The following is a 15,256-nucleotide window of genomic DNA, read 5'->3' as shown; positions in this document are numbered from 1 at the left end:
ACTTTGGCTCAGGTCATGATCTTGCAGTTTGTAAGTTTGAGCCCCGCTTCAGAGCCTGGAGCCTGCGTCAGATTCTGTATCTCCCTCTCTCTCTGCCCCTCCCTGACTGACTGACTCTCTCTCTCTCTCTCTCTCTCTCTCTCTCAAAAATAAACATTAAGAAAACTAAAAAAAAAAAAGAAAATTATGAAAGAAAAAATCCCATGATAAAAGCAAACACACAGTAAAAATAGTAGAACAATCACTTAAAAAGCTATTATGAGGATTAAAAATGGAAGTACTAAAATCAATTACATCAAAAAAGTTAAGAGGACTCACAAAATAAGATGTAAAATATGACAATGTAGACATGAAATGTGGAGTCAGAGAGTAATCTTCTGGAGAGAATGTGGAAAAGTGGAAAAAGCCACAGGGACTGAATTAAAAAGGGAGAAAGGAGAAAGGAGAGGGTTTAAATTCCATTAAGACTCTATAAACAGGGGAGCACAGAGTCTGAAACTCCACAGGTCAATAACTGGTGGTGCCCTGGTGAGAAGGGCAAATCCCCGGAAGCAGTGTGAAGTCTGGAGTCTTTGGGCCACACGAGGAGAAGCAGTTTCCCTGCAGGGAGGACATCTGGTAGAGGCTGTGTGGCTCCCCCATAGGCAAAGGCCCCAGTGGACCCTGGAGAACAACCACATTCCCTGGTGCTGGAACAAGGCCATTAAGGGTGAAGCCTGGTGCCAGATGTGTGTTGTGATTTTCCATAATCCCTGAAACGCTGCTGCTACACGATCATGTGAACTTTTTCTGGGGTGGGCTGGTACCCAGCCGCAGTCTCTAGGCATCAGCAGTGGCACGGTCTCATTAACATTCCTGGGTGCTGCCAGCACCCAGCCATTGCTTGGTGAGACTCTCCCACAGAGGGGCAAAACTGGTCAAAGCCACAGTCCCTCAGAAGTAAGGGGTTGGGAAAAGGAGCTGCATCTGAGATAGAACTCAGGAGGGAGGTGTTGCCTGGGGCTTGGTCACAAACCATGGAAAAGTGGGGAGTGGACAGAAGCCAAGGACAGGTGCATGATTGCTGATCAGGGAGAACAGAGTTCTGATACCAGAGACAGGGTAGCTGGGTGACACCATGTTCACCACTCTCACGCATGCACATACACACCTGCAAGTGCCACAACAATCCACCCCAATAAGCTAAGCAGTGCCATCTAGTGGAGAATAGAGCTGTTACACTAAGCCCCACCCAACTGGGCCAACTTCGCTCTTCAGGAACACAAGTCTCTCCACCTGCTTAGTTTAAGGGCTATAAATCAATTCATGGCTTGACTTCTAGGGGAAAACGATGTAATTCCAATTGTATTTCAGTCTGTTCCCTGGTCCATCTATTCAGTTTTCTTATTTTCTCCTTTTTATTTCCTTTTTCTTGAATACAGACAGAAAAAATATTTTATTTTAAATTTCTATTAAATATACATATTTTAAATTTTTTCTACTATATTTTTTACTTTTTTGTAAATTTTTCAAATTATATTTTACATCCATTATTTCATTTTATTCTATTTCAGTGTATTCATTTTTTTCAAATTTTCAAATGATTTCCTTCCCTACCTCTTTTTCCTCTAATCTATCAAGACCCTTTCAACACCCCGACCAAAACACACCTTGAATCTAGCATCATTTATTTGATTTGTATGTGTGTGTTTTAATTTTAATTTATTTTAATTTTAATTTTTCTTTACCTCATTAATTCCGTTTCTTAATTCAAAATATGAAATGAAGGAATTCACCCCAAAAGAAAGAGCATGAAGAAATGACAGCCAGGGACTTAACCAACACAGATACAAGCAAGATGTCTGAACCAGAGTTTAGAATCATGATAGTAAGAATACTAGCTGGAGTTGAAAATAGATTAGAATCCCTTTCTTCAGAGATAAAAGTAGTAAAAGCTAGTCAGGATGAAATTAAAAAAATGCGATAACATAGTTGGCAATCTCGAATGATGCCATGGTGGCAGGGATGGATGAGGCAGAGCAGACGTTCAGCAGTATAGAGCACAAACTTATGGAGAATAATGAAGCAGAAACAAAGAGGGAGACTAAGGCAAAAGAGCACGATTTAAGAATTAGATAAATCAGTGACTCATTAAAAAGAGAACAATGTCAGGGATTCCTGGGTGGCTCCGTCAGTTAAGCGTCTGACTTCAGCTCAGGTCATGATCTCACAGTCCATGAGTTCAAGCCCCACATCGGGCTCTGTGCTGACAGCTCAGAGCCTGGAGCCTGTTTCTGATTCTGTGTCTCCCTGTCTCTCTGACGCTCCCCCGTTCAAGCTCTGTCTCAAGAAAATAAATAAACATCGGGGCACCTGGGTGGCTCAGTCGGTTAAGCATCTGACTTCGGCTCAGGTCATGATCTCACGGTCCATGAGTTCGAGCCCCTCTTCGGGCTCTGTGCTGACAGCTCAGAGCCTGGAGCCTGCTTCAGATTCTGTGTCTCCCTCTCTCTCTGACCCTCCCCTGTTCATGCTGTGTCTTTCTCTGTCTCAAAAATAAATAAACATTAAAAAAATAAATAAATAAACGTTAAAAAAATTAAAAAAGAAAAAAGGAACAATGTCAGAATCGTAAGGTCCCAGAAGATGAAGAGAGGAAAAAAAGGGAGCAAATCATAGTGGAAAACTTTCCTAACCTGGGGAAAGACACAGACATCAAAATCTAGGAAGCACAGAAGACTCCTATTACATTCAACAAAAAACAACCATCAACAAGGCATATCATAGTCAAATTCACAAAATACTCAGGCAAGGAGAGAATCATGAAAGCAGCAAGGGAATAAAAGTCCTTAACCTACAAGGGAAGACAGATCAGGTTTGCAGCAGACCTCAGAAACTTGGCAGGCCAGAAAGGAGTGGCAGGATATGTCCAATGTGCTGAATCAGAAAAACATGCAGCCAAGTATTCGTTATCCAGCAAGGCTATCATTCAAAATAGAAGGAGAGATTAATGTTTCCCAGACAAACAAAACTTAAAGGAGTTCACGACCACTAAACCAGCCCTACAAAAAATTTAAAGGGGGAGTCTCTGAGGGAGAAAAGACGAAAATACACACATACATGCATGCATACATACACACACATACATACATACGTACCAAAAGCAACAAAGACTAGAAAGGACCAGAGACCACCACCAGACACTCCAACTCTACAAGAAACATAATGGCAATAAACTAATATCTTTCAGTACTCACTCTAAACGTCAATGGACTAAATGCTCCAATCAAAAAACAAAGGGTAACAGAATGGATAAGAAAACAAGATCCATCTATATGTTGTTTACAAAAGACCCACTTTAGACCTAAAGACACCTTCAGACTGAAAGGGGATGGAGAACCATCTACCATGCTAATGGTTGCCAAAAGAAAGCTGGAGTAGCCACACTTATATCAGAAAATCTAGACTTTAAAATAAAGACTGTAACGAGAGATGAAGAAGGGCATTATATCATAATTAAGGGGTCTATCCGCCAAGGAGACCTAACAGTTGTAAACATTTATCCTCCAAATGTGAGAGCACACAAATAAATAAATCAATTAATCAACACCCCACTTACAGCAATGCACAGATCATCTAATCAGAAAATCTAGAAGGAAATAATGGTTTTGAATGACACACTGAACCAGATGGACTTAACACATATATTCAGAATATTTCATCCTCAAGCAGTGGTATATACATTCTTCCCAGTGCACATGGAACATTCTCCAGAATAGATCACATTCTGGGACACAAATCAGTCCCCAACAAATACAAAAAGATCAAGATCATACCATGCATATTTTCAGACCACAATGCTATGAAACTCAAAATCAACCATAAGAAAAAATTTGGAAAGACAACAAATACTTGGAGACTAAAGAACATCCTACTAAAGAATGAATTGGTAACCAAGAAGTTAAAGAGGAAATTTAAAAATACATGGAAGCCAATGAAAATGATAACACCACAGCCCAAAACCTCTGTGATGCAGCGAAGACGGTCATAAGAGGGAAATATATAACAATCCAGGCCTTACTAAAGAAGGAAGAAAGGTCTCAGATACACAACCTAACCTTACACCTTAAAGAGCTGGAAAAAGAACAGCAAATAAACCCCAACCAGCAGAAGACAGGAAATAATAAAGATTAGAGCAGAAACTCATGCTATAGAAACCAAAAACAAAACAAAACAAACAAACCCCAAAAAACCCAGTAGAACAGATCAATGAAATCAGAAGCTGGCTCTTTGAAAGAATCAACAAAACTAATAAACCATTTGCCAGTTTGATCAAAAAGAAAGAAGGAAAGGACCCAAATAAATAAAATCAAGAATAAAAGAGGAGAGATCACAACTAACATAGCAGAAATAAAAACAATAATAAGAGAATATTATGAGCAATTATATGCCAATAAAATGGGCAGTCTGGAATAATGGACGAATTCCTAGAAACATGTAATCTACCTAAACTGAAACAGGAAGAAATAGAAACTTTGAACAGACCCATAACCAGTAAAGAAATTGAATTAGTAATCAAAAATCTCCCCCCAAAAACAGAGTCCAGGGCCAGATGGCTTTCCAGGGGAATTCTACCAAACACCTAAGGAAGAGTTAAAACCCATACTCTTGAAGCTATTCCAAAAAATAGAAATGGAAGGAAAACTTTCAAACACTTTCTATGAAGCCAGCATTGCCTTGATTCCAAACCATAGAAAGACCCTACCAAAAAGGAGAACTATGGACCAATTTCCCTGATGAACATGCATGCAAAAATCCTCAACAAGATACTAGCCAACCAGATCCAACAATACATTAAAAAAATTATTCACCACGACCCAGTAGGATTTATACCTGGGATGTAGGGCTGGTTCAATATCTGCAAAACAATCAATGTGATACATCACATCAATAAAAGAAAGACAAGAACCACACGATCCTCTCAATAGATGCAGAAAAAACATTTGACAGAATACAGCATCCTTTCTTGATAAAAACCCTCAAGAAAGTAGGGATAGCAGGAGCACACCTTAAGATCATAAAAGCCATAGATGAATGACCCAATGCTAATATCATCCTCAAAGGGGAAAAACTGAGAGCTTTCCCCCTAAGGTCAGGGACAAGACAGGGATGTCCACTCTCACCACTGTTATTCAACATAGTATTGAAAGTCTTAGCCTCAGCAATCAGACAACACAAAGAAATAAAAGGCAACCAAATTGGCAAGGAGGTCAAACTTTGACTCTTCACAGGTGATATGATACTCTATATGGAAAACCCAAAAGATTCCACAAAAAACTGCTAGAACTAATACATGAATTCAGCAAAGTTGCAGGATATAATATCAATGCACAGAAATCTATTGCATTCCTATACAGCAACAATGAAGCAACAAAAGAGAAGTAAGGAATCCCATTTACAATTGCACCAAAAACCATAAAATACCTAGGAGTAAATCTAACCAAGGAGGTGAAAAATGTATACACTGAAAACTATAGAAAACTTTTGAAAGAAATTGAGGAAGACACCAAAAAATGGAAAAATATTCCATGCTGTTGGATAGGAAGAACAAATATTGTTACAATGTCAATACTACCAAAAGCACTCTACATATTCAATGCTATACCTATCAAAATAACAGAAGCATTTTTCACAGAGCTAGAACAAACTGTCCTAAGATTTGTATGGAACCAGAAAAGACCCCGAATAGCCAAAGCGATCTTGAAAAATAAAACCAAAGCAGGAGGCATCACAATCCTGGACTTCAAGCTGTATTACAAAGCTGTAATCATCAAGACAGTATGGTACTGGCACAAGAACAGACACTCAGATCAATGGAACAGAATAGAAAACCCACAAATGGACCCACACACGTATGGCCAATTTATCTTTGACAAAGCAGGAAAGAATATCCAATGGAATAAACACAGTGTCTTCAGCAAGTGGTGCTGGGAACACTGGACAGCGACATGCAGAAAAATGAACCTGGACTACTTCCTTACACCATACACAAAAATAAACTCAAAATGGATGAAAGACCTCAATGTAAGACAGAAAGCCATCAAAATCATCAAGGAGAAAGCAGGCAAAAACCTCTTTGACCTTGGCCGCAGCAACTTCTTACTCAACATCTCTCCAGAGGCAAGGGAAACAAAAGCAAAAATGAACTACTGGGATCTCATCAATTGATGCTAAAAAGCTTCTGCATAGCAAAGGAAACGATCAGCAAAACTAAAAAACAACCAATGGATTGGGAGAAGATATTTGCAAACGGAATATCAGATAAAGGGTTAGTATCCAAAAATCTATAAATAACTTATCAAACTCAACACCCAAAAAACAACTAATCCAGTGAAGAAATGGGCAAAAGATATGAATAGACACTTCTCCAAAGAAGACACCCAGGTGGCCAACCAACACATGAAAACATGCTCAACATCACTCACCATCAGGGAAATACATCAAACCCACAATGAGATACCACCTCACACCTGTTAGAATGGCTAACATGAACAACTCAGGCAACACAAGATGTTGGTGAAGATGCGGAGAAGGAGGATCTCTTTTGCATCGTTGGTGGGAATGCAAGCTGGTGCAGCCCCTCTGGAAAACAGTATGGAGGTTCCTCAAAAAATTAAAAATAGAACTATCCTACAACCCAGCAATGGCACTATTAGGTATTTACCCAAGGGATATGGGTATGCTGTTTCAAAGGGGAACATGCATCCCAGTGTTTGTGGCAGCACTGTCAACAGTATCCAAGTAGGGAAAGATATCAAATGTCCACTGATGGATGAATGGATAAAGAAGATGTGGTGTATCCACACACAATGGAGTATTACTTGGCAATTAAAAAGAATGAAATCTTGCCATTTGCAACTATGGAACTAGAGGGTATTATGCTAAGCAAAATTAGTCAGAGAAAGACAAATATCACATGACTTCACTCATATGAGGACTTTAAGACAGAGAACAGATGAACACAAGGGAAGGGAAGTAAAAATAATATAAAAACAGGGAGGGGGACAAAACATAGGAGACTCTTAAATGCGGAGAACAAACAGAAGGTTATTGGAGGGGTTGTGGGAGGGGGGATGGGCTAAATGGGTAAGGGGCATTAAGGAATCTACTCCTGAAATCATTGTTGCACTATATGCTAACTAACTTGGATGTAAATTAAAAACTTTTAAAAATTAAAATAAATAGAAAAAATAAACATTAAAAATAAAAAAAATAAAAGATCAATGGAAACAAGAGTTTGTTTTTGGGGAAGGCCAAATTATCAAAAGTGATAAAGCTTTAGCTTGACTCCTCATGAAAAAAAAAAAAAGGGAGAGGAATGAAATAAATCCAAAATGAAGAGAAGAATCTATACCATGGACATACAAAGGATTATAAGAGACTACTATGAAAAATTATATGGTAACAAATTGGACAATTTCAAAGAAATGGCCAAATTCCTAGAAACATGCAATCTTCCAAATGGAATGAGGAAGAAAGAGAAAATCTGAACAGGACCAATTAGCAGTAACAAAATTGAGTTGGTAATAGGAAAACTGCCACAAAAGTCCAGGACCAGATATATTCCCAGGTAAGTTCTTCTCAGGTAATTAAGAGAATTAATACCAATTTTCCTGAAACTATTCCAAAAAATATAAGACAAAACTTCCAAACACATTTTATGAAGCCAGCATTACTGTGATACCAAAACCAGAAAAGGATAACACAAAAAAGGAGTATTATAGGCCAATATCTCTGGTGAACATAGTTGTAAAAATCCTCAGCAAAATGTCAGCAAACTGCATTCAACAATACAATAAAAGGATCATTGACCATGATCAAGTAAGATTTATTCTGGGGTATGAGGATGATTTAGTGTCTGCAAATGAATTGATACATTATGGTAACAAATGAAGGATAAAAATCAGATGTTCATCTTAGTAGATGCAAAAAAAAAAAAAAATCATGTGACAAAATCCTACATGCTTCCATGATAAAAACTCTCAAAGTGGGTTTTTAGACAGAAATACTTCAACCTAGTAAGAGTAAGGTGTGGCAAATGCAAGATAGTATATACTCAATAGGGAAAAACTGACAGCTTTTTATTTTTTTTTTCCTATGTTTCTTTTTGAAGGAGTAAGAGACAACATGAGTGGGGGAGGGACAGAGAGCAAGGGAGACACAGAATCTGAAGCAGGCTCCAGGCTCAGAACTGTCAGCACAAGCTGTGAGACCATGACCTGAGCCAATGTCGGATGCTTAACTGACTAAATCACCCAGGCGCCCCAAGAGCCTTTTCTTTAAGACCAGGAATAACACAAACATGTCCATTCTCATCACTTTTATCCAACATAGTACTGGAAGTTCTAGTCACAACAGTTACATAAGAAAAAGAAATAAAAGGCATCCAAACCGATAAGGAAGGAGTAAAACTGTCACTATTTGCAGATGGCATGATACAGAGAAAATATAGAAAACCCTCAAGTCGCTACCACAACAGTGTTAGAAGTAATAAATTTAATAACATTGCAAGATACCAAACTGAGACATCAGTTGCATTTTTATACAGTAATAATGAGGTAACAGAAAGAGAACTTAAGAAAACAATTCCATTTATAGTGGCACCAAAAACAAACAAAATACCTAGGAATAAATTGAACCAAGGAGTTGACACACCTGTACCCAACAACTCTAAAAGATTAATGAAAGCAATTGAAGAGGACACAAAAGACATATGATGCTCATAGGATGGAACAATAAATATTGTTGAAATATCCATACTACCCAAAGCATTCTATATTTTTAATCAGTGCCTGTGGAAATACCAATAGCATTTTCCAAAGAACTGAACAAATAACTCAAAAATTTGTATGAAACCACAAAAGACCCTGAATAGCCAAAGCAATCTTGAGAAAGAACAAAGGTGGAGGGATCACAATCTGAGATTTCAAGATATACTCCAAAGCTACAATAATGAAAACTGTATGGCACTAGCACAAAAATAGACACATAGATCAAGGGAACAGAACAGAGTCTAGAAATAAACCCACATTTATACTGTCAATTAATCTATAACAAAGGAGACAAGAATGTATAATGGGGAAATCTCTTCAGTAAACAGTGTTGGAAAGACTGGATGCTACCTACAAAATGAAACTGGACCACTTTCTTACAGCATACACAAAAACTCAAAATGGAATAGAGACCTAAATGTGGGACCTGAAATCATAAAACTCTTCGATGAAAACATAGGCAGTAATCTCTTTGGCATGAATATTAGCAACATTTTTTTCTAGATATGTCTCCTCAGGTAAAGGAAACAAAAGCAAAAATAAACTGTTAAGGCTACACCAATATAAAAAGCTTTCACACAGCGAAATAAACTACCAACAAAACAAAAAGGCATCGTACTGAATGGGAGAAGACATTTGCAAATGACATATCCAACAAGGGATTAGTCTCCAAAATTTATAAAGACCTCTTATACAACTCAACACCAAAAAAGAAAAAAAAAACCAAAAAACAAGCAAACAAACAAACAAAAAAAGCAGTCTGATTAAAAATTGGGCAAGGGACCTGATCTGACATTTTCTTTTTTTTTAAAGAAAGATAGAGATACCAACAGACATGGAAGATGCTGAACATCACTGATCATCAGGAAAATGCAAATCAAAACCACAATGAGTTATCACCTTATACCTTTGAGAATAGCTGGTTTCACAAAGAGAAGAAATAACAAGAGTTGGTGAGGATGAGGAGATAAAGAACCATGTGCTCTATTGATGGTAACATAAACTGGTGCATTCACTGTGAAAATCAGTATAGAGTTTCCTCAAAAAATTAAAACTAGAAATGTTGTATGATCCAATAATTCCACTATTGGGTATTCACCCAAAGGGAAAAAAAAACACTAGCTCATAAAGATATCTTGACCACTATATTTTTGCAGCATTATTTACAGTAGTCAAGTTACAGAAGCACCCTAAGTAGCCATAGATGAAAGGATAAATATACGGTATATTTAAAAAATGGAATATTACTCAGCCATAAAAAAGAATGAGGTCTTGCCATTTGTGACAACAATGAATGCACATAGGTTGCATTATGTTAAGTGAATTCAGCAGTCAGATAAAGACAAATACCATAGGACTTCACTTGTATGTGGAATCTAAAAAATGAAATGAACAAAGATAAAAAGCAAAAATAGACTCATAAGTATGGAAAGCCATCTGGTGGTTGCCATAGAGGAGGGGGTAGGCAAAAAGGGGTGCAGGTAAGTGGGAGGTACAGACTTTCAGTTTTGGAATGAATTGGTCATGGGAGTAAAAGGTACCATATAGGGAATGTAGTCAGTGGCACTGGAATCGTGTTGTACAGTGACAGACTGCAGCTACACTTGAGCTGAGCACAGCCTAAATTGTAGAGTTGTCCAATCACTGTGTTGTACACCTGAAACAAATGTTACACTGGTCAGCTATACTTCAAACAAACAAACAAACAAACAAACAAACAAACAAACAAACCCCGTGCAGTGTATCCTGGGTGTCTCAGTGGGTTAAGTGTCTGATTCTTGGTTTCTATCCAGATCATGACTTCACAGTTCGTGAGATCGAGTCCCAGGTTGGGCTCTGTGCTGACGGTGTGGAGCCTGCTTGGGAATCAATCTCTCTCTCTCTCTCTCTCTCTCTCTCTCTCTCTCTCTCTCCTCCTCCTCCTCCTCCTCCTCCCCTGCTCATGCTCTGTCTCTTGCTGCCTCACAATAAGTTAATTAAATAATTTTTTTTAAAAAAGGTAGAGAAAAAGATACATTGAGATATATTATCCTTAATTTTCCTAACACCAGAGATAGAATGATGATGATGAGAGAGACTGATCAACATCAAGGAGAAAATTCATATCCACTGGAGTAGCAAACAGAATGAAATCTGAGTTTCTAGCAGCAAATTCTGAGGGGAAAGTAATTTCCAAACAAAAATTTAATGCCTAATGAGAACAATCAAACTGAGAGTTAACTAAAGACATTTCAGACATCCAAGGTCTTTAAAAGGTCATTATCCAGATAATCTTTCAGGCCCTCAGCTCTGAAAGATGCAGCATATATTACCCTATCTTGCCTCGGTCTTACATCCCCTTTTGGCGAGTGGTAGCATGGTAATTAGTAGACAAGTTAGTGACCACTCTGGTAAGCATTCTGAATGGTCACTATCTCAGAGCTTTCTGCATGTTACATGGATCTTTTCAGTTGTTGAAACGAAGGTTTTCTAATCTCACAAGATGACTTCAAACAAGTAGGTCTTAGGTGACTACCTACACTAGTGGGTCACCATTAGAGACTGCAACGACATGTATTAATTTCCTCAAGGTAGGTTCTGTCTGTGGGTGGTCCATGGTGTCCACTCGGCTAAATCAAAACAAAAACATAACCAACCACTTTATAGAAAGATATTTTCAGCAAAAATAAAAATTCTTCTCAGTCCTCTCCTGTCCCACAATTAATATGATCAGAAGTAGAAATGCACTGGGTCAGCACCCAGCTCGTGGAAGGCATTGAATAAAATAACTTTTGACTGGCTGACGGCTGAATTCACTGACCAAAGACTGCATGAAGCCTGGCTCAAGAATTGCACGACTGGTTATTTTTCCTCATAATAGAGTCTAGAGAATTGCGGGAAATACATAGAGCAAGTGGACATAATTCACAATGAAATCATTGTATGTAATTGGAGAAAAGTATATAGAAGAATGAAAGACCAGATTCTGACCTTATCCTATAGATGACCAAGCTGTATTTTATAGAAGCCAATTTGCAGAAGTTAATAAATCTTCTGATCTGCAGAAGTTAATAAATCCCAGAATAAGTTGCCTGAAATGTCATTGTTACAATTCTGTTACCTATTAAAAAGCTCTGAGTCCCGTGTTAAAATGTAAATTACATTTAGGTCATTTGGACCTCAGTGCGAATAAGTTTCAGGTCCATTTATAGGACAGAATACAGGATAGAGCACAAAGCTTGGTGTGGTCAGAGATGTGCAAATAAGAACTGAGTGAGTCAGAGATGGCTTAGTTTTCCTAACAGTGAGGGAGCAGCTCCATGGACCCCCATGGTATCCAGCTCCCCTCACATGTTTGGGGGCCATCCAGTGATTCAAAGCAGCGGAGTATTCTCATCTTGAAAATCAATTTGTAGGAAAAACTTTGTTGAGAGAAGATGAATACTAACAGGCAGGTGAAGTAGGATTTGTGTGCCTTCCCAATACTTATTAAACATGTTGCCAAAACCCCCAGGTTATATATCAACCAGCTGGGGATTATGGCTGGGGATGAATTTAGATTTGTGTGGCATCGAAGCTTCCATATCAGTCCCAAGTTGCTGAAGAAATGGATTCTTAGGCAGAGCTTTAGAGCCAGCCCAGGGACTTGGACTTAATAAAGCATTTCAGAGGGGATCAGAGGTTCTGGAGTGATCAGTGTATAAATTCCTAATCCCTGTATACACATTTGAGCATTTATTCAGCACCACGACTCATCATCGCCAGGCATGCTGTGTGAAATGTTTCCCCTGACCTCCCGCACAGACCCATCAGGAACTCATTCAGATTGTACTACTGGAAGTCATCTCAATATTTCACTTCAGCATTCATTTATACAAACGCTGCTAAATCCTGGATATCATAGGAGCTTCTGTGAATTTGCTCTTCTGTGCTCTCATTCATGTTATTGAAATTTAAAACTGTACTGAGTTTATTAATACCAAAATATTTAGTTGGCGAAGAATAAAGCCCCATAAAAGCTACTGTCTTTGTGATTTTTAGCACATCAAAGATGAGACGTATTTAAAAGGTCAAGAGATCAATTCATTGTTAAGTTTCCTACCAAAGTGCAGTGAATTATTTAAAAGCACTGCCTCTAAAGCCGCTAGTGACCCACTTTCAGTCATTTACAAGTACTTTCATAGATGTAAACTCAATGTTATTTTTCAGTGTCAGAACATCTCAATTACGGCAAAATATGAAGACCTTGGTGACTCAAATAGAGCATAAAAAAATAGAGGACTTAACATAAATTAGAAGAATATAGCTCATGTGGAGTCCTATCTACTGCATGGGCCTTTAAGGAGACTTGTTTGAAAGGTTGGTGTTGTGGCTCAATTTTATAATTGGTAGAGGTGAACTTTATTGCTCTGGCTCTTGCCTTTTGTACTAAGATGCACAGTCATCTCTCTAGTAACCATGCAGAATTTCCTTCTTTGGATTTTATTTTATGTGTTACTCAAGACCACCTTGTATTACTGCTACTTTGTTCCTGTGAGTATTTCTTGCCTTTTAAATTCTATGTTAAGTCATTCTGGGCATCCCTACTTCTTCTCGTCCATTCAGAAAACCATTACAGCATGTCGCCAGCACTCAACATGTTTGTTGATTGATACCCAAATATTTTCACATCGATGACCATTCTGTTTGAGCTAAGCAAAATTATTGTGGAATTCAGTGCTAAACTTAACTACTGTTGAGGAATCTTACATTTTATTTCAGAAGTGACTGATTATATATTGTATGTACAGAAAATTGACATCTGTAAAAACAAAAAGAAAGCAAACTACCAAAAATTTCATTGTGATTGTCATTAATGCCTTACCTATATCTCAGTTTCATTGTTATCACAGAAAGCTATCTTAGTGTAGTTTTTTTTGTTTTTGTTTTTTTTTTTTTTTTTTTTTTTGAGAGAGACAGAGAGTGAGCATGAGTTGGGGAGGGGCAGAGAGAGAGAGAATCCTAAGCAGGAATCCAGCACAGAGCCCTATGCAGGGCTTGTACCCATAAACTGTGAGATCATGACCTGAGCTGAAATCAAGAGTCGGGCTTAACTGACTGAGCCCTCCAGGCATCCTATCTTAGTGTAGACTTATTTATTACAGGGTTGAGCTTAATTAGGAGTTAACAAATCTGGATTCTAGTTCCAAGGCCACTGCTGTCTTACTGCTTAAGACATTAAATTAGAGTGATTGAGCAAATCAGCCTAACTTAATCCAGGCTTGCTTTTACCATAAATTTGTCAGAGAAGAGCATGTTGTTGTCAGAGAAGAGATTCTGCATAGGGTTATGTGGATGAGGATGAAAAAGGGAAAGAATTCTGAAATTTTAGAGCCTCATTTCCTTATATTCCAAGTTAGTATGGTCATTGTATAATATTTTTAAAGAAATGGTGAGTTAAAACTTAAAAATCCTTGGGGTACCTGGGTACCTTGGTCAGTCGAGCGTCCGAGTTTGGCTCAGGTCATGATCTCATGGTTTATGAGTTCTAGCCCTGTGTCGGGATCTGTGCTGACAGCTCAGAGTCTGGAGTCTGCTTCAGATTCTGTGTCTCCCTCTCTCTTGCTTTCCCCCCACCCCCATCTCTGTCTCTCTCTCAGAAATAAACATTAAAAAGACAACTAAAGCTTAAAAATCCTTTACAAAGCAAAATTAGTACCACTCCTGTTGGTAAAAGTAAATATAGACTGCTCCTCCTACTATAAGAATTCTTAGTGCTATCAGCTGTTGTTTTCATATATTTTATCCATTAAACATCAAGGAATGTTTTTTTCCCTCTCAGTGTGGAGATGATTATCAGTGCTTGTGCAATGATCTTTCATTCCCACACGTCCTTTGTTTTCCATGAACTTACTGCCCTTTTTGACCCTGCCTTCTACCACAGCTGGTTCTTGTACCTGACCAGTCTCTTACACTGCATACCTGGTATCTGCTGTCACCATTCACCTGGCTCAGGAAAATGAGCTGTTTTTAGGAAAGGGGTGATGCTGGGTTTGGCTACTCTCTGCCTTCCAAATAAAGTCTACATGTTTAGGATTTCAAAGTGTTGTCTTACCCTACTGCTGATGCAGACCCTTCACTGTCTTCCTCATTATGTAAACATGGTTGGAAATGCATTGATACTGATCACACATTTCCCTATTACTGTGGGCTTTGGTTTTCAGTATTTATTTCCTGCTGCTTTTATTCCATGTTTCCATCTCTGTTGACAAAACTTGGTATTCTACTCACAAGTATATTCACAAGAGTGCCCAGGAGATTTTTCTCAGGCAATAAGAAGCAACCTAGGAGGGCTGTTGAGTTAAATTGAATGGCGGGGCCACACCTTTAGGTCTGGGTATTGAACTTAATGTTTCATGGACCTGGACAAGAGTAAGTCTCTGGTGTTTGTGTACTAGAAAAGAGTAAGTGTGACTGGAAGGGAAGAG

The 15,256-nt window shown here is 38.3% G+C and overlaps 1 protein-coding gene across 1 annotated transcript in view; it reads left to right on the top strand.

The window, feature by feature from the left end:
• GUCY1A2 (guanylate cyclase 1 soluble subunit alpha 2) overlaps positions 1-15,256 on the top strand; it is a 321,468-nt gene that overhangs the window by 304,580 nt on the left and 1,632 nt on the right. The window lies entirely within an intron of this gene.

The sequence above is a fragment of the Panthera leo genome, chromosome D1 (genome assembly GCF_018350215.1).
Source record: "Panthera leo isolate Ple1 chromosome D1, P.leo_Ple1_pat1.1, whole genome shotgun sequence".
Taxonomy (NCBI): Eukaryota; Metazoa; Chordata; class Mammalia; order Carnivora; family Felidae; genus Panthera; species Panthera leo.
Note: the sequence above shows the minus strand (reverse complement) of the source record. Positions and strands in the feature narration are given on the sequence as shown.